The 25,395-nt window shown below is 40.5% G+C and overlaps 1 pseudogene; it reads left to right on the top strand.

Moving 5' to 3' along the window:
• The first annotated feature begins 20,385 nt into the window (after nt 1–20,385).
• Nucleotides 20,386–21,169, top strand: LOC127192447 (homeobox protein TGIF2-like; annotated as a pseudogene).
• Nucleotides 21,170–25,395: the final 4,226 nt, after the last annotated feature.

Genomic DNA, 25,395 nt, shown 5'->3' with positions numbered 1-25,395 from the left:
CTCTTCTACCTAGATTGCCTTGTCTAGCTTTAATATGAGGGGAGGTGGCTAGTCTTATTGCAACTTAATATACCATGTTTGCTTGATATCCCTGGGGGTTGAATTAATATTCCTTTTTTGAAGGGAAATGGAGGAAGAGTTGATATGTGGGAAGGTGGCAGGGAAGACTGGGTTGGGAGGAGAGGGGAGAACTACAGTCAGGATGTAATATATGAGAAAAGAATAAATTAAAAAAATTAAAAATCAAAAAACAATAAGAAGAAAGCAGGCTGAGCAAGCCATGACGAGTAAGGTAGTAAGCAGCAGCCAGCCCTCCATTGCCACTACACCAGCTCTAGCATACAGGTTCTTACCCTGATAGAGTTCCTGTCCTGACGTCCTTCAATGGTGAACAGTATTGCCAAAGTATAATCCAAACCCCTCTCCCAAAGCTGCTTTGGTCATGGTGTTTCATCACAACAATAGTAACCCTAACTAAAACCCAGAAACAAACGTATACAGCTACAAGACCTGAGTTTTCACAAAGGTACTAATAATATATGTTGGAGAAAAGAAGGCATCTTCAACAAATGGTGCTGGGAAAGCTGATGTCCACATGTAGAGGAGTGACACTCATTCTCCATTGCCCACTCTGCACAAAAATCAAGTCCAAATAAAAGACCTCAATGTAAGAGCCGAAGTGGAATTTGATCTTCATCAATAAGAGATGAGCTTGATGAAAATATGCATGTGCAAAATTTTCAAGCAATAGACAAACACACTCAAATAGGGAAAAAACTTTTAGATACCAGATATAGGCAAGGACTCTCTCCATAGAACTCTAGTCACTCAGGAAATAATAGCAATATCTACCAAACACAACTTCATGAAATTAAAATGCTTTTGTGTACCAAAGAAAACAGCTAACTGAGTAAATAAACAGCCTTCAGAATGGAGAAAATATTTGCTAGCTACACATCTGATTGATGTATAAAATATACAAAAAACTCATAAAATTAAACAAGAAATTAAACAACCCAATCAACAAATGAGCTAAATAAATGAACAAGCAATTCTCAAAAGATAAAACCCAAATGGGCAATAAGCATATAAAAAGCATGTTTAACCTTGCTAGGTATCAGAGGAATGCAAATCAAAACTAAATTGAGCCTCCACATCTCCACAGTCAGAATGGCAATCATTAAGAAAAATAAAAATAAATACTAGTGGAGATGTGGACAAAGGAGAGTGCTTAATCACAGCTGGGTGAATATAAATTAGTCCAGGAACTACAGAAGTCCGTGTGAGGTTCCTTAAAAAACTAAAAATAGATCTACAATATGTGCCTGTGCTGCTGGTTCTGAGTTACCACTTTCAAACTTGAAGGACTTTGAGTGAATACATCACAAAGATACTTGTATACAGATGTTTATTTTATACTATTCATAATAACTAGGTCAGAGACAACTTTTGAGTGAGCCTCCAATTTTAGTAATGGAATGAAACCAGAATATGATGAGTTTGTATATACTTTTTACTTTCTCTCCACTAAGCCATCTTTCCAGTCAACCCCATGGCTTGCTTAGCTTTGGGCTTGTTGCAAACCAGTGGTCTGCTAATACATCACATAATGTTTCATGAGTCATAAAAACGTCATGTCAGATACAGAAGTGGGCAACAAGTGGTTATTGAGGAGGCTAAACATAGTCTAAGAAAAGTGACAGCCTACAGACTGGGAAAAGATACATCTGACAAAGGGCTAATATCCAAAATATATAAAGAACTCAAGAAATTAAACACCACCAAACCAAATCACCTAATTGAGAAATGGGGCTCAGAACTAAACAGAGAATTCTCAACAGAGGAATATCGAATGGCTGAGAAACAAAGAAATGCTCGACATCTTTAGTCATCAGAGAAATGCAAATGAAAACAACTCTGAGATTCCATCTTACACCCATCAGAATAGCTAAGATCAAAAACTCAAGTGACACCACATGCCAGCAAGGATGTGGAGAAAAAGAGGAACACTCCTTCATTGCTGGTGGGAATGCAAACTAGTACAACCACTTTGGAAAGCTATCTGGTGCTATCTTAGAAACCTGGGAATAGGACTTCCTCAAGACCCAGATATTCCACTCCTTGGAATATACCCAGAAGATGCTCCACCACACAAGGACATATGCTCAACCATGTTCATAGTGGCCTTATTCATAATTACCAGAAAATGGAAACATCCTAAGTGTCCCTCTGTAGAAGAATGGATAAAGAAATTGTGGTACATTTACACTATGGAATACTACTTGCTATTAAAAACAATGGATTCCCAAAATTTGTGGACAAATGGATTGAACTAGAAGTGATCATAATGAGTGAGTTAACCCAGAAGCAGAGAGACTCAAACGGTATATACTCACTTATAACTGGACACTAGCCCAAGAGGCATGTCCCACGAAAGTCTTCACCTGCCAGGAAAGTCGGATAGATATGAGGACATCCTACTGGGACTCTAGGTGAGAGAAGTATGGGAAAATGGGGAAATAGAAGGATCCAGAGCGTCCTAGAAACCTACAAGAAGAACATTATGATGGGCAGATCTGGCCTAGGTGTTCTGCTCAAACTATAGCACCAACCAAGAACAATACGTGCAGTAAACATTGAACCCCTACTCAGATCTAGCCAATGGACAGGACATCCTCCATAGATGAGTGGAGAGTGGGGACTGACTTTCACATGAACTCTGGTGCCCCATATTTGATCACGTCCCCTTGATGGGGAGGCCTGGTGGCACTCAGAAGAAGGATAATAGGCTACCAAGAAGAGACTTGATACCCTATGATCATATACAGGGGGAGGAGGTCCCCCTCAGTCACAGTCATAGGGGAGGGGAATAGGGTGAAAGTGGGAGGGAGGGAGGAATGGGAGGATAGAAAGGATGGGATAACAATTGAGATGTAGTATGAATGAATTAATAAATAATAAAAAAGTGAAAGAAACAGAAATTTGACTCCAGATCGCCAACATGGCCGCTCCCCACAATCACATGGTTGAATTATTCAGTCAGTCTTACACAATCGTTAATACAGTTGTGCCACTTTTCAGCTCACATAGATCTGCTTTGTATCATGACTGTGCTAGTGATTACAAGAGTTTTCAGTAATTAATATACAAATAAATACATTGATGAAGATTGTATATATAATGAGTAAAATCTGAAGAACATCTGCAAATTACATCTCTGCAAATCTCCTGTTTATGATGTATTATTCTACTATGAATTTTTAAGAGAGGAATTCTGAGCCAATGAGTGCAAGGGTATTTTCTACTTCCTCATCAGGTTCAGTGTATTTGGTTTTATGTTGAGGTCTTTGATCTACTTGGACTAGAGCTTGATGCAGGGCGATAAATTAAGGATATATTTGCATTTTTTCTACAAGCAGATATCCAGTTTGACCAGCACTATGTGTTGAAGACGGTGTCTTTTTTCCAGTGTATATTTCTGGCTTCCTTATCAAAAATCAGGTGACTATATTAAGTGTGGATTTCTGTCTGGGTCTTCAATTCAATCCCATCGATCGACATGCAGTCTGTATTACTGCAGCTTCACAATACAACCTCAGCAGTTCTCTTATTCTTCAGGACTGCTTTAGCTATCTGGGACTTTTGGTTTTCCCTATGAAGTTGAGAATTATTGATTCAAGTTCTGTAAAGAATTCTGTTGGATTTTTGGTGGGGATTGCATTAAATCTGTAGACCGTTTTTGGCAGGAGGGTCATTTTTATTGTGTTAACACTGCTGACCCTTGACCATGGGAGATAATTCCATCTTCTGATATATATTTATTTTTTCTTCAAAGATATGAAGTTTTTTTATCATAGAGATTTTTTTTACTTACTTTGTTAAATTTACCCCAATATATTTTATATTACTTGAGACTATTTTGAAAGATGTTTTTCTCTATTTCCTCTCTCAGTCCATTTGTCATTGCTTATAGGAGGGCTACTGATTTTTTTTTAGTTAATTTTGTATTTAGCCACTTTGCTGAAAGTGTTTATCAGCTGAACAAGTTCCCAGATGGAATTTTCAGGGCCACTTATATATAATATCATAGCATCTGCAAATAAAGATATTTTGACTTCTTCCTGTCCAATTTGTACCTTCTTGGTCTCCTTCAGTTATCTTATTGTTCTAACTAAAACAACAAGTACTATGTTGAATAGATATGGATAAAATGGACAATCTTGAGGTGTTTCTGATTTTAGTGGAATTTCTCTCTGTTTAATTTGACATTGTTTATGGACTTCTTGAAAATTTACTTAATTAGATTTATGTATGCCCCTTGTATTCTTAATCTTTCCAGGACTTTTATCATTAAGGAGCGTTGGATTTTGTAAAGGCTTTTTCTGCATCTAATGAGATGATATGATTTTTGTCTTTCAGTTTATGTGGTGCACTACATTTACTGATTTTCATATATTGAAACATCCCTAAGTGTATTTGATTGTAGTAGATGATCTTTTTTTTTCAAATGTTCTTGGATTCAGTTTGCAAGTATGTTATTGGGTATGTTTCATCTATGTTCATAAGGGAAGCTGGTCTGTAATTATTCTTTGTTGAGTCTTTATGTGGTTTGGGTATCAGGTTAACTGTGGCCTCATAAAATGAATTGAGCAATATTCCTTCTGTTTCTATTTTATGGAATAGTTTATGGAGTATTGGTGTTAACTCTTCTTTCAAAGTCTTTTCCTCTAAAACAATCTTGTGTTGGGATTCTTTTTGGAGGGGTTAGGAGACCTTGTTTTTATTTCATTAGAGTTTATGGGTATACTTAAATTGTTTATCTAATCTTTGTTTAACCTTGGCACATAATACCTATTGATAAAATTATACATTGATTTTTGATTTTTCTTTTTTTTTTCTTTTTTTTTTTATTAATTTATTCTTGTTACATCTCAATGTTTATCCCATCCCTTGTATCCTCCCATTTCTCCCCCCCCCCATTTACCCATTATTCCCCTCCCCTATGACTGTTCCTGAGGGGGATTATGTCCCCCTATATATTCTCATAGGGTATCAAGTCTCTTCTTGGCTACTTGCTGTCCTTCCTCTGAGTGCCACCAGGTCTCCCCCTCCAGGGGACATGGTCAAATGTGAGGCACCAGAGTACGTGAGAAAGTCGTATCACACTCTCCACTCTACTGTGGAGAATATTCTGACCATTGGCTAGATCTGGGAAGGGGTTTAAAGTTTACCTCCTGTATTGTCCTTGGCTGGTGCCTTAGTTTGAGCGGGACCCCTGGGCCCAAATCTGCCTATCATATTGTTCTACTTGTAGATTTCTAGGACCCTCTGGATCCTTTTATTTTGCTGTTCTCCCATGCGTCTCTCATTTAGAGTCCCAATAGGATGCCTTCCCCTCTGTCCCAGTTTCCTGGTAAGTGAATGCTTTCGTGGGACATGCCCCTTGGGCTAGTATGCAGATATAAGTGAGTATATACTATTTGATTCTTTCTGCTTCTGGGTTAACTCACTCATTATGATCATTTCTAGCCCAATCCATTTATCCACAAATTTCGGGAATTCCTTGTTTTTAATAGCTGAGTAATATTCCATAGTGTATATGTACCACAGTTTCTTTATCCACTCTTCTACTGAGGGACACTTAGGCTGTTTCCATGTTCTGGCTATTATGAATAAGGCTGCTATGAACATGGTTGAGCAAATTTTCTTGTTGTGTGCTGGAGCATCTTCTGGGTATATTCCAAGGAGTGGAATAGCTGGGTCTTGAGGAAGCCCTATTCCCATTTTTCTGAGATAGCACCAGATAGATTTCCAAAGTGGCTGTACTAGTTTGCATTCCCACCAGCAATGAAGGAGTGTTCCTCTCTCCCCACATCCTCGCCAGCATGTGGTGTCGCTTGAATTTTTGATCTTAGCCATTCTGATGGGTGTAAGATGGAATCTCAGAGTTGTTTTGATTTGCATTTCCCTGATGACTAAGGAGGTTGAGCATTTCTTTAAGTGTTTCTCAGCCATTTGATACTCCTCTGTTGAGAATTCTCTGTTTAGTTCCAAGCCCCTTTTCTCAATTGGGTTATTCAGTTTGGTGGTGTGTAATTTCTTGAGTTCTTTATATATTTTGGATATTAGACCTTTGTCAGATGTAGGGTTGGTGAAGATTTTTTTCCCAGTCTGTAGGCTGTCGCTTTGTTCTCTTGACAGTGTCTCCTGCCTTACAGAAGCTTCTCAGCCTCATGAGGTCCCATTTATTAATGGTTGACATTAAGGCCTGGGCCGTTGGTGTTCTGTTCAGGAAGTTGTCTCCTGTGCCAATATGTTCCAGGCTCTTTCCCACTTTTTCTTCTAAGTGGCTTAGTGTCTCTGGTTTTATGTTGAGGTCTTTAATCCACTTGGATTTGAGTTTTGTGCAAGGTGACAAATATGGGTCCAGTTTCATTTTTTTACACATAGACCTCCAGTTAGACCAGCACCATTTGTTTGAAGATGCTATCCTTTTTCCATTGAATGGATTTGGCTTCTTTGTCAAAATCAAGTGACCATATGTGTGTGGATTCATATCTGGGTCTTCGATTCGATTCCACTGATCAACCAGCCTGTTGCTGTGCCAGTACCATGCTGTTTTAAGTACTATTGCTTTATAGTACAGTTTGAGATCAGGTATGGAGATTCCTCCGGAGCATCTTTTATTGTACAAGATTGTTTTAGCTATTCTGGGTTTTTTGTTTTTCCATATGAAGTTCAGAATTGAACTTTCAATGTCTTTAAAAAATTGTGTAGTTATTTTGATAGGGATTGCATTGAATCTGTAGATTGCTTTTGGTAGGATGGCCATTTTTACTATGTTAATTCTCCCGATCCATGAGCAAGGAAGATCACGCCATCTTCTCAGGTCATCTTCAATCTCTTTCTTCAGAGTTTTGAAATTTTTTTCATACAAGTCCTTCACTTGCTTAGTTAGGGTAACTCCTAGATATTTTATATTGCTTGTGGCTAATGTGAAGGGTGTGGTTTTCCTAATTTCTTCCTCTGCAAGCTTGTCATTTGTGTATAGGAAGGCTACAGACTTTTTTGAGTTAATTTTGTATCCAGCCAATTTGCTGAAGGTGTTTATCAGCTTTAGGAGTTCTCTGGTGGAGTTTTGAGGGTCACTTATGTACACTATCATATCATCTGCAAAGAGGGATAATTTGACTTCCTCCTTTCCCATTTGGATACCCTTGATCTCCTTTTGTTGTCTTATTGCTCTGGCTAGAACTTCGAGTACTATATTGAAGAGATATGGAGAGAGTGGGCAGCCTTGCCTTGTTCCCGATTTGAGAGGAATTTCCTTGAGTATCTCACCATTTACTTTGATTTTGGTATTGGCTTGCTGTATATAGCCTTTATTATGTTGAGGAAAGTGCCTTGTATCCCCGATCTCTCTAAAACTTTAAACATGAATGGGTTTTGAATTTTATCAAATGCTTTCTCTGCATCCAAGGAGATGATCATGTGGTTTTTTATTTTCAGTTTGTTTATATGGTGGATTACATTGATGGATTTCTGTATATTAAACCATCCCTGCATGCCTGGAATGAAGCCTACTTGGTCATGATGAATGATATCTTTGATGTGCTCCTGTATTCGTTTTGCAAGTATTTTATTTAGTATTTTTGCATCTATGTTCATAAGAGAAATTGGTCTGAAATTCTCTTTCTTTGTTGACTCTTTGTGAGGTTTAGGTATCAATGAGACTATGGCCTCATAGAATGAAGTTGGTAATTTTCCATCCATTTCTATCTTTTGGAGTAGCTTGAAGAGTATCGGTATTAGCTCGTTCTTGAAGGTCTGGTAGAATTCTGCACTGAAACCATCTGGCCCTGGGCTTTTTTTGGTTGGGAGACCATCGATGATTGCTTCTATTTCTGTAGGAGAAATGGGACTATTTAACTTGTTTATCTGTTCTTCATTCAACTTTGGCAAGTGAACTTGATCAAGAAAATCGTCCATTTCCCTTAGATTTTCAAATTTTGTGGCGTATATGCCTTCAAAGTAGGATCTTATGATTCTTTGAATTTCTTCAGTGTCTGTTGTTATGTCTCCCTTTTCATTTCTGATTTTGTTGATTTCAATACTGTCTCTCTGCTTTTTAATTAGTTTGGCTAATGGTCTGTCTATCTTGTTGATTTTCTCAAAGAACCAGCTTTTGGTTTTGTTGATTCTTTGGACTGTTTTCTTAGTTTCTAATTTGTTAATTTCAGCTCTGAGTTTGATTATTTCCAGGTGTCTACTCCTCTTGGGTGTTTCTGCTTCTTTTTTTTCTAGGGCTTCCAGTTGTGTTGTTAAGATGCTTATGTGCGATGTTTCCAATTTCTTTTTAAAGGCACTTAGTGCTATGAATTTTCCTCTTAGCACTGCTTTCAATGTATCCCACAAATTTGGGTATGTTGTTTCTTCATTTTCATTGAATTTCAGAAACTCCTTGATTTCTTTCTTTATTTCTTCCCTGACCCAGGTGTCATTTAGCAGAGAGTTGTTTAGTTTCCACAAACGTGTAGGCTTTTTGTTATTTCTGTTGTTGTTGACTTGCAGCCTAAGAGCATGGTGATCTGATAGGATACAAGGTATTATTTCAATCCTCTTGTATCTGTTGAGGCTTGCTTTGTGACCTACGATGTGATCAATTTTGGAGAAGGTTCCATGGGGTGCAGAGAAGAAGGTGTATTCTTTCTTGTTTGGGTGAAAGGTTCTATAGATATCTGTTAGATCCATTTGACCCATGGCATTGGTTAATGATGTTATTTCTTGGCTTAGTTTCTGTTTCAATGACTTATCCTTCAGTGAGAGTGGGGTGTTGAAGTCTCCCACTATTATTGTGTGGGGATCGATGTGTGGTTTAAGCTTTTTTAGGAGATCTTTAACAAATATGGGTGCCCTTGTATTGGGAGCATAGATGTTCAGAATTGTGATGTCATCTTGGTTGACTTTACCTTTGATGAGTATGAAGTGTCCTTCCTCATCCCTTTTGATTAATTTTGGTTGAAAGTCTATTTTGTTCGATACTAAAATGGCTACACCTGCTTGCTTCTTGTGACCATTTGCTTGGAATATTTTTTCCAACCTTTTACCCTGAGGTAATGCCTTTCATTATGGGTGAGATGTGTTTCTTGGATGCAGAAGAATGTTGGGTCTTGTTTATGTACCCATTCGGTTAGTCTGTGTCTTTTTATTGGAGAATTGAGGCCATTGATGTTGAGAGATATTAATGACCAGTGACTGTTAAGAGTCTTAATTTTGATGTTGTTTCCAGTCGAGTGTTTGTGTAGTTGTGTTTTTGCCATGGGATAGTTATCTATTTCCTGGGTAGTTTTGGTTGTAGCTTGACCCTTTGGGATGGAGTTTTCCTTCTAGTACCTTTTGTAAAGCTGGGTTTGTGGATAGGTACTGTTTGAATTTGTTTTTGTCATGGAATATTTTGTTTTCTCCATCAATGGTTATTGATAATTTTGCTGGGTAATGTAGTCTGGCCTGGCATCTGTGTTCTCTTAGGGTTTGTAGGATCTCTGTCCAGGCCCTTATGGCTTTTATGGTCTCTGCTGAGAAGTCAGGTGTAATTCTGATAGGTTTACCATTAAATGTTATTTGGCCCTTTTCCCTTGCAGCTTTTAATATTTTTTCTTTGTTCTGCATGTTTTGTGTTTTGATTATTATGTGGCGGGCAGTTTTTCTTTTCTGGTCAATTCTATTTGGTGTTCTGTAGGCCTCTTGTATGTTTATAGGCATCTCTTTCTTTAGATTGGGGAAATTTTCTTCTATGATTTTGTTGAGAATAGTTTCTGGGCCTGGAGTGTGATGTCTTCTCTTTCTTCAATGCCTATTATCCTCAGATTTCTTCTTTTCATGGTGTCCTTAATTTCTTGGATGTTTTGTGTCAGGAGTTTTCCAGATTTGGCATTTTCTTTAATGGTTGATTCAATATCTGTGATTGTATCTTCTAGCCCTGAGATTCGTTCTTCCATCTCTTGGATTCTGTTAGAAAAGCTCACCTCTGTGTTGCTCGCCTTCTTCTCTGAGGTCTCACGTTCTCGTTTTTCTTCTGTCTGTGTGTTTATCATTGAATCCATTTTCATTTTCAGATCTTGAACTGATTTTTTGATTTCTTTCATCTGATTTTTTGTATATTCCTGAGTTTCTTCCATTGCCTCTTTATAGGTCTTCAGAGCTTGAACCGTTTTAGTTATTTCTTTCATCAGGTTGTTTGCATTTTCCTGCAATTTTTCCAGTTCCACTCTATGTGCTTCTTTTATGTCTCTCACCTGTTTGTCTGCATCTTTCTGCATTTGGTTACGAATTTTATTTGTTTCCTCCATTATCATCCTCATTACTAAGGATTTGAGGTCATTTTCTTGTATTTCCGTTGTATTTGAGTTCTCTGGGTGGTTTTCTTTGGGATAGCTGGAAACTGGAGACGCCATGTTGTTTTGGGGTTTTTTGCGTATGCTTTTTCGTTGTCCTTTAGACATCTTGCCGTCTTTGTTTTGTTGGGTAGCTTCCAGAGTTGAATGGAGGGTGTCTGACGATAGATTCACTTGTTTTCTTACGATTTCCCTAGGCTGCGAGCTCAAAGCTTCACTGGTGTGGATGTTAGGAGGTTAGCCCTGTTGTTCTGGTCTCTCACAGCCAGTGATCCTCAGTCCCCCTCTGCTGTGGATCCTGCAATTGTTCTGGGTCTCTGAATGAGCGTTGGGTCAGGCCAAGGTATCCACAGCCTTCTGTGTTCCCTGCCAAGTCCAGCCAGGAGCACTGGGACCGAACCACGGGCAGAACTCAGCTAGATTCTCAGGGCCTGAACCGTCTGCCAAGCTCAGCTAGGGATTTTGGGCCCAAAATGCACACAGGGTCCAGCCAGAATTTTTGGGCTGGGACTACGCACCAAGCTCCACTAGGGCCTTTTGGCCCAAAGTGCGTGTTGTGGTCAGTTATTGACTCAGGGCCCGAACTGACCACCAATCTCAGCCAGGAATTCTGGATTCAAACTGTACACTGTGTCCAACCAGAGTCTTAGAACTGGTGGAACCGAGAGCTCTGTCCAGCCTGCGCCACAGCCGGAGAACTGCGGCTGCTCTGAGTTAGCGCCAGTGGTGGAACAAGTGCTCCGCCCGGACTGTGTCCCCGCAGGGGAGCTGCCGCTGAGCTGAGGTGGTGCCTAGGATGGAACCGAGCACGTCACCAAGCCTGCGCCACAGCAGGAGAACTGCGGCTGCTCTGAGTTAGCGCCAGTGGTGGAACAAGTGCTCCGCCCGGACTGTGTCCCCGCAGGGGAGCTGCCGCTGAGCTGAGGTGGTGCCTAGGATGGAACCGAGCACGTCACCAAGCCTGCGCCACAGCAGGAGAACTGCGGCTGCTCTGAGTTAGCGCCAGTGGTGGAACAAGTGCTCCGCCCGGACTGTGTCCCCGCAGGGGAGCTGCCGCTGAGCTGAGGTGGTGCCTAGGATGGAACCGAGCACGTCACCAAGCCTGCGCCACAGCAGGAGAACTGCAGCTGCTCTGAGTTAGCGCCTGTGGTGAAACCAAGTGCTCCGCCCAGACTGTGTCACCGCAGGGGAGCTGCCGCTGAGCTGAGGTAGTGCCTAGTGTGGAGCAGCGTGCTCAACTAAGCCTGCGCCACAGCAGGGGAGCTATGGCCACGCTGAGTTAGTGCCTCAGGCAGAATTGTTTGCTGGGCTGGGCCAATACCCGGGACTCTGGGGCCGAACTGTCCTCCGAGTCCAGTCTGGGTCCAAAGGCTCCACGCGACCCAAATCCTGCCCCGAGTCCCCTCTCCCGCAGCAATTCCCACCAGCCACCACACCAATCGCCTCCACCGGAAGGCTATGAGCTGCAAACCTCAGCCGCCGCTGCTGGTGCCGCTGGTGCTGCTGCCTCTGCCGCTGCCGCTCCGATCAGAGAAAAACCACGCTCCTCCCGTGTGCAGGGGCACGCAGGTCCTCCGCACCCTGGTCCCTCCGAACCGTGGAGCACTCCTGCTGCCGTGATGTTCGGACCTCGGTGTTCCTGACTCAGAAATCTGTGCAATTCCCTGAATTGTTCACTGGAGCCTCCAAACGCGGTCCACACTGCTCGCCGCCATCTTGGATCCCCCGATTTTTGATTTTTCAATGTGGTGGAATATAGGTTTTTAACACATGGCCTTATGATTCTCTGGATTCCCTGAGCTATGCCTAATGTTTGGCTGAGGGTCTCCGCATCTGCTCTCATCAATTAATGATGAAGTCTCTATGATGACAATTAATGGATCTTGGCTCTGCTCTATGAATATAGCAGAGTATCATTAGAAGAAATCATTTCATTGACTTTTTTTGTCAGTCATGTTTAGTTCTATCCTATGTCTCTAGGCTATGCAGACTCTGCTTCCTAGATGTCCATTGATTTCAGCCATCAGTTTGATCATTTCCTGCTGTCTTTTCCTCTTGGATGTGATTATTTCTTTTGCTCCTAGAGCTTTAGGGTGTGATGTTAAGCTACTAGTATGAGATATCTCCATTTTTTGTTGTTGTTTATATAAGCACTTAGTGCTATGAACTTTCCTCTTAGCATCGCTTTTGTTGTAGCCCATAATTTGGTGTATGGCGTGTTTTCATTTTCACTGACTTCTAGAAAGTCTTTAATTTTTTTCTTTTTTTTTTTTCTGTCTTGACTCATTTTTTTTTTAATTCAGTAGAGTTTTTCAGTTTCCATGAGTTGGTAAGCTTTCTCTTGGTTGTATTCTTGTTGATATCAAGCAGTATCCATGGTGATCTAATAGGATGCAGGGAGTTGCTTCAATTTCTTGTATCTGTTGGGACTTGCTTTGTGTCTGAGTGTGTGGCTAATTTTGGAGAAAGTTCCATGAGGTTCCATAGGTCTATTTAAATTGTTTACTTCATCTTGATTTAGCATTGGTAAGTGGTATCTGTCAAGGAAATTGTCCATTTCATTTTGAATTTCCAATTTTATGAAGTACAGATTTTTGAAATAAGACCTAGTGATTATTTGGATTTCCTCAGTGTCTGTTGTTAAGTCCCCCCTTTCATTTTTGATTTTGTTAATTTAGATACTGTCTCTCAGTTTTTTGGTTACCTTGGCTAAGGATTTGTCTATGTTGTTGATTTTCTCAAAGAACCAGCTCTTGGTTTTGTTGATTCTTTGTATTGTTCTCTTTGCCTCTAATTTATTGATTTCAGTTCTGAGTTTGATTTTTTCCTGCTGGAGACTCCTCTTTGGTGTGTTTGTTCATTTTGTTCTAGAGCTTCCAGGCATGCTTTTTAAATTGCTAGTATGAGGTCTCTATACTTTCTTTATGAAGGCAATTAATGCTATGAGCTTTTCTATAACCACCGTTTTCATCTTGTCCCATTAGTTTGAGTATGTTGTCCTTTCATTTTCATTGAGTTCTAGAGTGGCTTTAATTTCTTTCTGTTTTTCCTTCCTTCCTGACCCTGTGGTCATTGAGTAGCCAGTTGTTCAGTGTGCCTTAGTTTGTGGGATTTCTGTTGTTATTGAAGTGTAGCTTTAATCCCTGGTGGTCTGATAGACTACACGGTGTTATTTCAACTTTCTTTTATCTGTTGGTGCTTGCTTTGTGATTGACTATATGGTCAATTTTGGAGACATATCAGTAGAGTACTGAGAAGAAGGTATATTCTTTTGTGTTTGGATGAAAATTTCTGAGGCTGTTAGTTCCGTTTGATTCATAATGTTGGTTAGTTTTATTATTTCTCTGTTTAGTTTCTGTCTTGATGACCTGTGAATTAGTGATAGCAAGTTTTTGAAGTCTACTACTATTAATATGTGGGGTTCAATGTGTGATTTAACTTTTAATAATGTTACTTTTATTTTGGTGGTGTTAGTATGTGTATATTTATGTGTGCTTTCCTTATACTTATTTTCTGATGTGGAATTATTTATTTCCTATGTTTTCTTGGATATAGTTAAGCTCATTGGGTTGAAGTTTTCTTTCCAGCATTTTCTGTGAGGCTGAATTTGTGAATAGATAGTGTTTAAATTTGGTGTTGTCTTTAAATATTTTGTTTTCTCCATCTTTTGTGATTGAGAGTTTTGCTGGGTATATTTTTTTCTTTTTTTTTATTAATTTATTCTTGTTACATCTCAATGTTTATTTTTTTATTCCTTTACTTTTTATGCATAACTTTTTATTATTTAATCAATTTATTCAGATTATATCTCAATTGCTATCCCATCAGTTGTATCCTCCCATTCCTCCCTCTGTCCCGCTTTCACCTTATTGCCCTCCCCTAGGTCTATGACCGAGGGGCACTTCCTTCCCCACTATATGTCATAGGCTATCAAGTATCATTTTGGTAGCCTGCTTGTTCTTTCTCTGAGTGCCACCAGGCCTCCCAACCAAGGAGAAGTGGTCAAATAGGGGGCACCAGAGCTCATGTCAGAGCCAGTACCTGCTCTCCACACAACTGTGGAGAATGTCCTATCCATTGGCTAGATCTGGGTAGGGTTTCAATGTTTACTGCATGTATTGTCCTTGGTTGGTACAGTAGTTTGAGCAGACCCCACTGAGTCTGGATCCGTCTGTCCATTATGATGTTCTTCTGGCAGATTTTTAGAACCCTCTGGATCCTTTTATTTCCTCATTCTTCCATACTGCTCTACTTAGAGTCCCAATAGGATGTCCTCACATCTATTCCAGTCTCCTGGTAAGTGAAGACTTTTATGGGACATGTCTTTTGGGCTAATGTCCAATTATAAGTGATATATACTATGTGAGTCTTTCTGCTTCTGGGTTACCTCACTAAGTATGATGGTTTCTCATTCCATCCATTTGTCCACAAATTTCAGGATTTCCTTGTTTTTTTAAAAATTCTTTTTATTAATTTATTCATATTACATCTAAATTGTTATTCCATTCCTTGTATCCTCCCATTCCTCCCTCCCTCCCATTCTCCCCTTGCTCCCCTCCACTATGACTGTGACTGAAGGGGACCTCCTCCCCCTGTATATGATCATAGGGTATCAAATCTCTTCTTGGTAGCCTGCTATCCTTCCTCTGAGTGCCACCAGGCCTCACCATCCAGGGGACGTGGTCAAATATGGGGCACCAGAGTTCGTGTGAAAGTCAGACCCCACTCCCCACTCAACTGTGAAGAACATTCTGTCCATTGGCAAGATCTGGGTAGGGGTTCAAAGTTTACTGCACGTATTGTCCTTGGCTGGTGCTATAGTTTGCGCAGGACCCCTGGGTCCAGATCCACCCATCATAATGTTCTTCTTATAGGTTTCTAGGACCCTCTGGATCCTTCTATTCCCCATTCTCCCATGATTATCTCACCTAGAGTCCCAATAGGATGTCCTCCCCTTTGACCCACTTTCCTGGTAGGTGAAGACTTTCATGGGACATACCCCTTGGGCTAGTGTCCAGATATAAGTGAGTATATTCCATTTGAATCTTTCTGCTTCTGGGTTAACTCACTCAGTATGATCATTTTTAGTTTAATCCATTTGTCCACAAATTTTGGGAATTCCTTATTTTTAATAGCTGAGTGGTATTCCATAGTGCAAATGTACCACAGTTTCTTTATGCGTTCTTCAACTGAGGGACATTTAGGTTGATTCCAGGTTCTGGCTATTATGAATAAGGCTGCTATGAACATGGTTGAGCATATGTCCTTGTTGTGTGGTGGGGCATCTTCTGGGTATATTCCAAGGAGTGGAATAGCTGGGTCTTAGGAAGCACTATTCCCAGTTTTCTGAGATAATGCCAGATAGCTTTCCAAAGTGGTTGTACTAGTTTGTATTCCCACCAGCAATGAAGGAGTGTTCCTCTCTCCCCACATCCTCGCCAGCAAGTGGAGTTGCTTGAGTTTTTGATCTTAGCCATTCTGATGGGTGTTAAGATGGAATCTCAGAGTCATTTTTATTTGCATTTCACTGATGACTAAAGATAATGAGAACACTTTAAGTGTTTCTCAGCCATTCGATATTCCTCTGTTGAGAATTCTCTGTTTAATTCTGAGTCTCATTTCTCAATTAGGTTATTTGGTTTGGTGGTGTTTAATTTCTTGAGTTCTTTATATATTTTGGATATTAGCCCTTAGTCAGACGTAGGGGTTGTGAATTTCTTTTCCCAGTCTGTAGGCTGTTGCTTTGTTCTGTTGACAGTGTCTTCTGCCTCACAGAAGCTTCTCAGACTCATGAGGTCCCATTTAGTAATTGTTGACCTTAGTGCCTGGGCTCTTGGTGTTATTTTCAGGAAGTTGTCTCCTGTGCCAATGCGTTTGAGGCTCTTCCCCACTTTTTCTTCTAATCAATTTAGTGCCTCTGGTTTTATGTTGAGGTCTTTAATCTACTTGGACTTGAGTTTTGTGCATGGTGATAAATACAGGTCTAATTGCATTTTTCTACATAGAGACATCCAGTTAGACCAGCACCATTTGTTGAAGATGCTATCCGTTTTCCATTGTCCGGATTTGGCTTCTTTGTCAAAAATCAAGTGACTATATGTGTGTGGATTCATTTCTGGGTCTTCAATTTGATTCCATTGATCAAGCAGCCTATTGCTATGCCAGTACTATGCTGTTTTAATTACTGTTGCTAAACATCAGAGTAAGTTCCAGGAAAGTTGGGACTACAGGGAGAAGCTCTGTTTTGAAAAACAAACAAAACAACAACAAATTAACTAAGGTGGCAATGTGTGCCTTCATGATCAACTACTCAAAAGGATAAGGCAAGAGGATTACTTCATCCCAAGAGTTCAAGGACAGGTGGAAACATAGCAAGTGTCCATGTCCTCAACTGAAAGAAAATTTATGAAATATTAAAGAGAAAATGTTGAATATATTGGCTATATGTTTAAATCAGATGATCAGTTAAAAATAATAGGAATTATGGGAAATTACAAGTGTGTAGATGGTCATGCTTTACTCTAAACAACGTGTATATACCATAGACCCAACAGCATCAGTACCACCTGGGGAGTGGACAGAAATGCAAACAGTAGGAGGACAGATCAACCAAGTCATAATTATTAAAGGGCACCTCACGGTGTAAATTCGGCAAGATCTTCAAGTGGTTTTGGTGCTTACTAAAGTGATGATTCAGTGCTTTATATTAGAAGTTGGCTATTTGCTTCATAAATCAGTTTTAGTTTGATGCAGCTGCAACAGAGAGCCTATGGCCTGAAATCTTAAACATTCATTAATTAACCCTTTGTAGAAAATATTTGCTAATGCATGCTTTAAAACTCTAGATTGTCTGTACCATTTCCTGACACTTCATTTGGTTTAAATTTTAACATGTAACTCTTAGCTCCATTTATCCATTTGAGGATCCTAGTTCCTTCCCCATGCATATAAGTTTGCTACACTTGTATTTACAGAGACAGCCATTCATACCATCTGAGTACAGTGGATGTCACATCTTTAATTTCAGCCAGGGACTAGACAGTACTAAATTGAACTGAGTCATAGTAACATTTAGAGAATGTATTTGAACAAACTAGAATTCATAATATGGTTTTAAATCAGAAAAAGATAAAGAACTTTGTTGAATAAGGCTTTAGCAGGAGGCCATCAAGAAGGGTTCTGGAGGGATGACAGCATTCTGTTGGATACAGCGGTACAATTGCTTATTGGGTCTATCATGTTGGGAATTTCATTTGGCTCGTTTTCATGGATAACCTTAAGCTCTCTTTTCTTTTATGTGTGAATTTACAGGAAATAGCTCAAGTTCAACTTTCCTTATTTGCAAATCCAGTGATCTTTTTACAATAACGTCTGCAGACTCACTGGCTTTGTCTGCTCAGGGATTCTTCAGCCCTGGACTTTAATTTACTTTAACAAGAGGAAACACAGGTGACTTCAGCTTAAGGCACAGGAGAGATATTTTTTTTTCAAGCATGGTAAATATAAAAGCTGTGTTTTAGCTTCAGAAACTAGAAGTGGAAGGGCAGGGCATAGACAAGGATTTCTTTTTCTCATACAGGAGAAGTAAGAGCAATTAGAAACACAGGTTCACAGAACCCATAGAAAATGTGATAAGGCAGAAGCAAAACTCAGTGAAATTTTAAATATTGTGAGAGATTGGAAGGAGAAAAGTGAGGTGTAATAGAAATTGTCTAAGTCAAGACAAAAGGAACAGAAAGCTGTAGAGGGACCGGAGAATCAACAGGTCTTCTTGCAGGAGCCTCAGAAGCCCAGTGGATAAGATGCTGACTCAATTTTCATTTCATTTCATTCTTTCTTTCTTTCATTTGGATTTTGGAGATTTTATTTATTTTTTTTCCTTAGATTTAATTTAAAAAAATTGTTCACTTTACATCCCAATTGTAGCCCCATCCCTCATCACCTCCCAATCCCACCCTCCTTCCGTCATACCCTTCTCCATCCCTAGTCCTCAGAATGGGGAGTCCTCCTCCCCTAACATCTGACCTCAGCCTGTCAAGTCTCATGTGGACTGCCTGTGTCCTCCTCCTCTGTGGCCTGGCAAGGCCACCTTGCAAGGGGGAAGTGATCAACCTGTGGGGGCCAGAGTTCATGTCAGAAGTAGTCCCTACTCCCCATGTTAGGGTATCCATGAGGAGACTGTGCTGTCTATCTTCTGCATCCGAGCAGAGGATCTAGGTCCTCACCATGCTTGGTCCTTGGTTGGTGAATCAGTCTCTGCAGCACTGCTCCCCCCTCATTTTCCAATGAGATTTGTTGGCTCCATTGGTCTCCTTGTAGAGCTCCTGACACCTCCAGGACTTTCTGTTCCCCAAGACTCCTTGCAGTCCACCTCAACATTGGCCCTGTGTCTTAACATCTGCTTGAATCTACTGCTGGGTGGAGGCTTTCAGAGGACCTCTATGGTAGTCTCCTGTCCAGTTCTGATGTCTATTCCATTTGTCCTTCTGAATGAGAATTAAGCATTCTGCCTAGGGTCCTCCTTGTTATGTATTTCTTTAGGTCTGTGTATTGTTGTGTGTTTATCCTATATTATTTGGCTAATATCAGCTTACAAGTGAGTATATCCCATGCATGTCTTTCTAGGTCTGGGTCACTTTGCTCAGAATGATCATTTCTAGTTCCATCCATTTGCCTGGAAATTTCATGATTTCCTTGTTTTTAATAGCCGAGTCGTATTCCATTGGGTAAATGTACCACAGTTTCTTTATCCATTCTTTAGTTGAGGGACATTTAGGTTGTTTTCAGATTCTGGCCATTACAAATAAAGCTGCTATGAACATAGTTGAGCAAATGTTCTTGTATGGTGAAGCATCTTTCAGGTATATGCCAAGGACTGGTTTAGCTCGGTCCTGAGGTAGCACTATTCACAATTTTCTGAGAAATCACCAAATTGATTTCCAAAGTGGTTGTACAAATTTGCACTCCCAACAGCAATAGAGGAGTGTTCCCCTTTTTCCACATGCTTGCCAACATGTACTGTCACTTGAATTTTTTATCTTATTGTTGCTCTGTTTTAGGATAGCTTCACTTTGACTTTTATTTTTCTGAGACAGGGTTTCTCTCTGTAGCCTTGGCTGTCCTGGACTTGCTTTGTAGCTCTGGCTGCCCTTGAACTCACAGTGATCTGCCTGTCTCTGCATCCTGAGTGCTGGGATTACAGATGTGTATCATCATATAATTTGCCTCTTTTTATATATATAGGTATATTTTAGGAAATTTCTACAGTAGTAGGTTTAGATATTATTTTTTGCAAAGTCAGTAGATTTTTTAACATATATTTGTGATATGCATATCTGCATGCATTCATGTTCTCATGTATACAGGACACATGGGTATGTATGTGGGTACATGTTTACATATATGAGAATGAATTTGAGGACTTGAGGCTGATGAAGGGATTCTTCCATGTTTACTCACATGTTATTCATTGAGACAGACTCTCAATTGATCCAAGACTCACAAATATGACTAGTCAAGAAAGTAGTTTTCTTTGGGGAGCCCCTGTCTTAACCATTTGAGAGCTAGAATTATAGGTGGGATACCACATATACCTGATATTATATGGGACCTTGGATATCAACCCTAGTCCTCCCACTAACTGCTTTTGTGGCAAGCCCTTTAACTGTACCTCCTCAGCTCCTACAATGTTATTTATTTGAGATATTATTTGTTAACACAATTAAACAAAGTCACTGAGAAGTGTAATTATGAATGTAACATATATATGTGTGCATCTATCTATCTATCTATCTATCTATCTATCTATCTATCTAATTCCTGATTGTTTTGTAGTTATTCTTGCTATAGGTAATTTATAATATATAAATATTATATATACATATGTGTAATAATATTTATATGTACAGATATTTAGTAAAAATTGTAATATAAAATTAAAAAAAAAAAAGAAAGACAGGGAGGTGCTTTCCAGCCGTGAGCTGTCAGGAGGATGTCAGACCCAGCAGGTATGCTGCACTTTTCCCCACCCTCCATGGGCTATCCTGTACCCAACCCAGGCCACGTGGGCCAGAAAACCTCAGGGAAAGGCTCGCGTGAGCCCCAACCTAGCTCCTAGGCACCATGTCAGACATCTTCTAGGTGAAGATGTAGGTCTCCTGTCACTGGCCAGTAAGAAGTACACTGGGAGCCTGCCCAAGGAGTCGGTAAAGCTCCTCCTGGACTAGCTATATCTGCACCGCTACAACTCCTACCCCTCAGAGCAGGAGAAGTTGAGTCTCTCGGGATAGACTAGCCTCTCTCGGTGCGGCAGCTCATCAATGCCGGGCATTGCCTTCTACCTGACATACTTAGGAAGGATGACAAAGACCCTAATCAATTCACCATCTCCTATAGCGGGGGTAAGGCCTCAGATGTGGCTCTCCCCAGAGGCAGCAGCCCCTCCCTGCTGGCTGTGTCTGTACCAGCCCCCACCAGCTTGCTCTCCTTGTCTGTGTGCTCCATGCCGCTCCACTCAGGCCAAGGTGAGAAGCTAGCAGCCCCTTTCCCACAAGTGGAGCTAGAATCCCCGAAGGCCCTGGTGACCCCTGGTAGCCCATTCACCCTGCTGACTAGAGCAGAGGCTGGAAGCCCCACAGGTGGACTCTTCCCTACGTCACCACCCACACCCCAAGAGGAGGATAAGGAAGACTGAGCTGGAGCTTCAGAAGCAACAGCATCCCGCACCCCCATTGCTACACATTTTCTTCCCTCTAGTCTCAGAAAATGTCAAGTAGGCATCTGCAACCAGGCGGCTTGAGGTTCAAGCCAGCTATCCCAGATTCCTGGTTTGTGGCGCCGGCGCCACCGCGGTACCGAGTCAAGGGTGAGGGACTGCGGATTTAACACACACACACACACACACTGGGTCCTTCGTGCTAAGAGAGCAGCAGCGGCAGCTTTTATTCAGTGTCCAAAGAGCCTTTTTATAGGCAGCAAAACAGGAATGCCACTTGCAGGTGAAATCCATCAAGAGGTGATTGCGCATAGGAGAAAAAGTCCTGAGGAGAGAAGGGCTGTCTTCTCAGAGCAGTAAACATGACTAGCTAACCAACATAAACACAGACACGGAAGCTGCTAAAAACAGGACACGAGGCAGGCAGCCCAGTTGGGCCTGGTTCCCACACTGGCTCACTTCTCTTTCACACTGAGGGTTATCTATAGATCACTGCCAAGCATCAGGATCATCTGTGTCCAGAGGTCCTCAGCAGAGCGACAGCAGCTGCTGTCACTGCACTGCATTGTTATGGGACCTGTGCTCTGCTGACTGCCATTCCTTCAAGCGTCCTCTGAGGAGACCAAGGCACCAGAGGCAGGTGTGGTGGAGATCGTGCTGCTGTTGCTGATCCAGAGAGCCCTAAGACACCTGCATCTCAGCCTGCTTTCCTACGCAGGCTCAGGAAACCTGCCGAGTTCAGACTTGAGCTGGGTCCAAGCTGCCCCTAAGCTGTGCCTCTTTTGATGGTGTGCATGTTCCAACTTATTCAAAGGACAAAAAAAAAAAAAAAAAAAAAAAAAAAAAGGCCCAGCAGCTGGCACAGAACTGACTCCAATCGAATGCTTAGATTTTCGCTTAATTGTTTATTTTCCTTTTGCTGTGCTTTGCGTTGCGGCAGTAGGTAGCCCGGAAGCACAGGTGGCGGGAGAGAGCACCTTAGTGGTGGAGCTTGACAAATAAGGTGACCTAACTCTGTGCTGGGATGATTGTAGGAGGGAGCAGCAGTCTCTGCAGTAATGCTCAAGTGCGACTGAGGTGGTTGGTTGAGTCTTGGTTTGGTTTACCCTATCACAAAAGAAGGAAGATACCCACAGGTGTTGGATTATTTGCACCAAACACTGAAGGTGATAAAGCCACAGCTATGTCCAACCAAACCACACAGCGTTTAGACACAGCAGAGACGGATGATAAAACCAGAGATGTTTTTGTCTTTTTTGGGGTTGGTGGTGATTAAGCTAGACTGAAGCAGTTTTTGTTTTTCTCTCTGTTTTGGGCACACACACGTGCACACTCATCCCTTGTGGCTTGTTTCAGATTTATTTGGGAGCTTTGCACCAGCATCTCTTACTTGGGGAAAAGTGAGCCATCTGCTGGTCAGGAGGCCCTTCAGACATGCCACTTGTTCACAAAGGTAGCTGGAAGGCACCTTCCTGGAGGAAAGGGGCTGCTACAGACTGGCCCGAGCATAGGAGCTGTGTCTGTTCCACCTCCCTTTATGTTGGAATTGCAAGGGCTTGCCCAGATTTCCCAGGAAAACAGACTGCACTAGGTGTTACTCTCTCCCCTCCCCCCTTTTTTACTTAGCTGTTTTGTTAGTTTTGGGCAGCAGTATGCCCCATCTTTATATATCCTAAGAAACACTAATCCTAGGGTTTTATTAACCAAAATATTTGTGTTTTGAATAACGAGAAGATGTGAGAAGCCCTGACTGTAATTTCCTGAAGTTCATCAGGTGATAAACACAGAAGGGGCTTCTGGGTGTTGACCGATGTGGAGTGCCCGTCCCAAAGGAAGGCAGAAAACCACTCTGGCCTTTCTAGGGAGCCCCTGACACTTACCAGGTTTTCCCACCTCTCCTGAGTGGCTTTGCCCTATTCCTTGGGAAAGAAAGTTTTGCTCTCTGTAGGAGATTGCTTTCCTAGGCTCTTTCTCCTGCTCCTGCTCACTTCTTCCTGTACTTCAGGGGATCCTATAGCCTCATTCCCTTGAGGCACTGCTGGGCATGGATAAACATGGCATCTACTTTTAAATTTGCCCACTTCTACCCCAACTGCCCATGAGATCCCATGATTGCTGCAGGATGGTTACAGTCGGGAGTGGGGGTATATTGGGATGAAGACTGTTGTCCCTACAGGGCATTGAGCAGAGGAGGAGGGAGGGAGCCATGATGCTGACATATTCTGGCATTCCCCCTCCTGGAATAAAATGGGACATCTGAGGAGTAGAGGAGTCTCTGCTTAGGTTGCTTGTAAGATAAATCTGGAGAAGCACAATTGTCCTATTGAACAATATTTGAGCAAAAAAAAAAATCTACTATAAATAACTGGGTTTTGTCTTTTGTCAAATAAAGTTGTTTTGGTATTGTTTAAAAAGAAATAAAAGAATGACAGACAGATAGATAGATGATATATTATAGATAGAGTAGATGCTAAATTTAGGTAGGTATGCAAATAATAGGAAGATAGCTAGATGTTGTTTTGTATTTTAAATTTAAGTTATTATTGGGAGTAAATGTAGCTTTAACTACAATTATGAGCAATACCAGAGGGCTGTCTTAAGTTTTCCAGTGATAAATGCTTTGAAAACTCTAGGACAATGTCTTAGCTAAGAGTCTGACATTGATATAACACACCAATCCTAGTCAGACTTCCCTGGTGTGCCTTATATTATTTTGTGTGTCTGCTCATGTGTCAGTGTATATGTAGTTCAATAAAAATTTACACCTTGTATAAGTTAATGTGATCCATTTTCATCACTCAAGAATATTTGAAGTATAAACAATAAATACCTAATTTTGAAAAGAAGAAATGCCCCAAATAAGTAGCTTAATATTTTATCCCAAGGAGGTTATAAAAATAAGAACAATACAAATGTCAAATTAGATGAAGAAAGACATAAATTAATTAGAAAACAAAAATCATAGAAAGAATCAACAATATTTGGAGTTGATTTTTGGTTTTAATTTTTAAATAAACAGAATTGGCAAAAATTTGATTATATTAACTAAATAGTAAGATAAAAGAAAATTGTAACAGAATTTTAGAGATTACAATAGCCATGTCAGAAATTAAAAAAAAAAAACATAAAGGAATGATTTGAACAACTAAATGCCAATACAGTCTACTAAGATTGAATGAAGAAACAGAGAGCATGCACAGACTAATAATAGAGAGTGAAAGAATAATTTTAAAAATCTCTCTACAAAAGAAAAACCCTGGTACAGATGGCTTCATGGCTAATTCTATCAATAGCCATGCCCAGCATGTGCTGTCACTTGAATTTTTGAACTTAGCCATTCTGATAGGTGTAAGATGAAATCTTAGAGTCATTTTCATTTTCATTTCCCTCATGACTGAGGACATTGATCATTTCTTTAAGTGTTTCTCAGCCATTCAATATTCCTCTGCTGTGAATTCTCTGTTTAGCTCTGTATTCCATTTTTAAATTGGGTTATTTGTTTTGGTGGTGTTTAATTTCTTGGGTTCTTTATATATTTTGGATATTGTTCCTTTGTCAGATGTAGGGTTGGTGAAGATCTTTTCCCAATCTTTAGGCTATTCTTTTGTTCTGTTGACGGTGTCCTTTGCCACACAGAAGCTTTTCAATTTTGTGAGGTCCCGTTTAATAATTGTTGACCTTAGAGCCTGAGCTGTTGGTGTTCTGTTCAGGAAGTTGTCTCCTGTACCAATGAGCTCAAGGATCTTCCCCACTTTTTCTTCTAACAGGTTTAGTGTGTCTGGCTTTATGTGAAGGTCTCTAATCCACTTAACTTTAGTTTTGTGCAGGGTGATAAATATGGGTCTATTTACATTTTTCTTTTTCTTTTTTGTTGCATATGAGAGTTCATTTTTGATTTTCAAAATTTTTTTACATATAATTTATATTATCACACACATATACAATAAACTACCTATAACAAGAAGAACCATGAAACAATCAGGAATTATATAAATCTTATGTTCTTGGTGTTTTAACTAGTTGTGTTTGACAGCCTTGAATAAAACAACTTTCTTATCTTGGTGAGTCTAAAAATCTGAGTATAAATCAATCTCCAGCATATCTTGTCATTATCAACTTAAACATATATCTAGACCCAAAAACACCTTAACTCCTAAAGAACTAAGCTTTATTGTAAAACTAAGCTACCTGGTGTTCAACTCCATCAGAGATTTGAGAAAGAATAAACTTGATTATCTGAGTATGCTGGGAGTGCAGGTTAGTAGCTTTCCAAATGAGAGAATGACA

The sequence above is a fragment of the Acomys russatus genome, chromosome 7 (genome assembly GCF_903995435.1).
Source record: "Acomys russatus chromosome 7, mAcoRus1.1, whole genome shotgun sequence".
NCBI lineage: Eukaryota > Metazoa > Chordata > Mammalia > Rodentia > Muridae > Acomys > Acomys russatus.
Note: the sequence above shows the minus strand (reverse complement) of the source record. Positions and strands in the feature narration are given on the sequence as shown.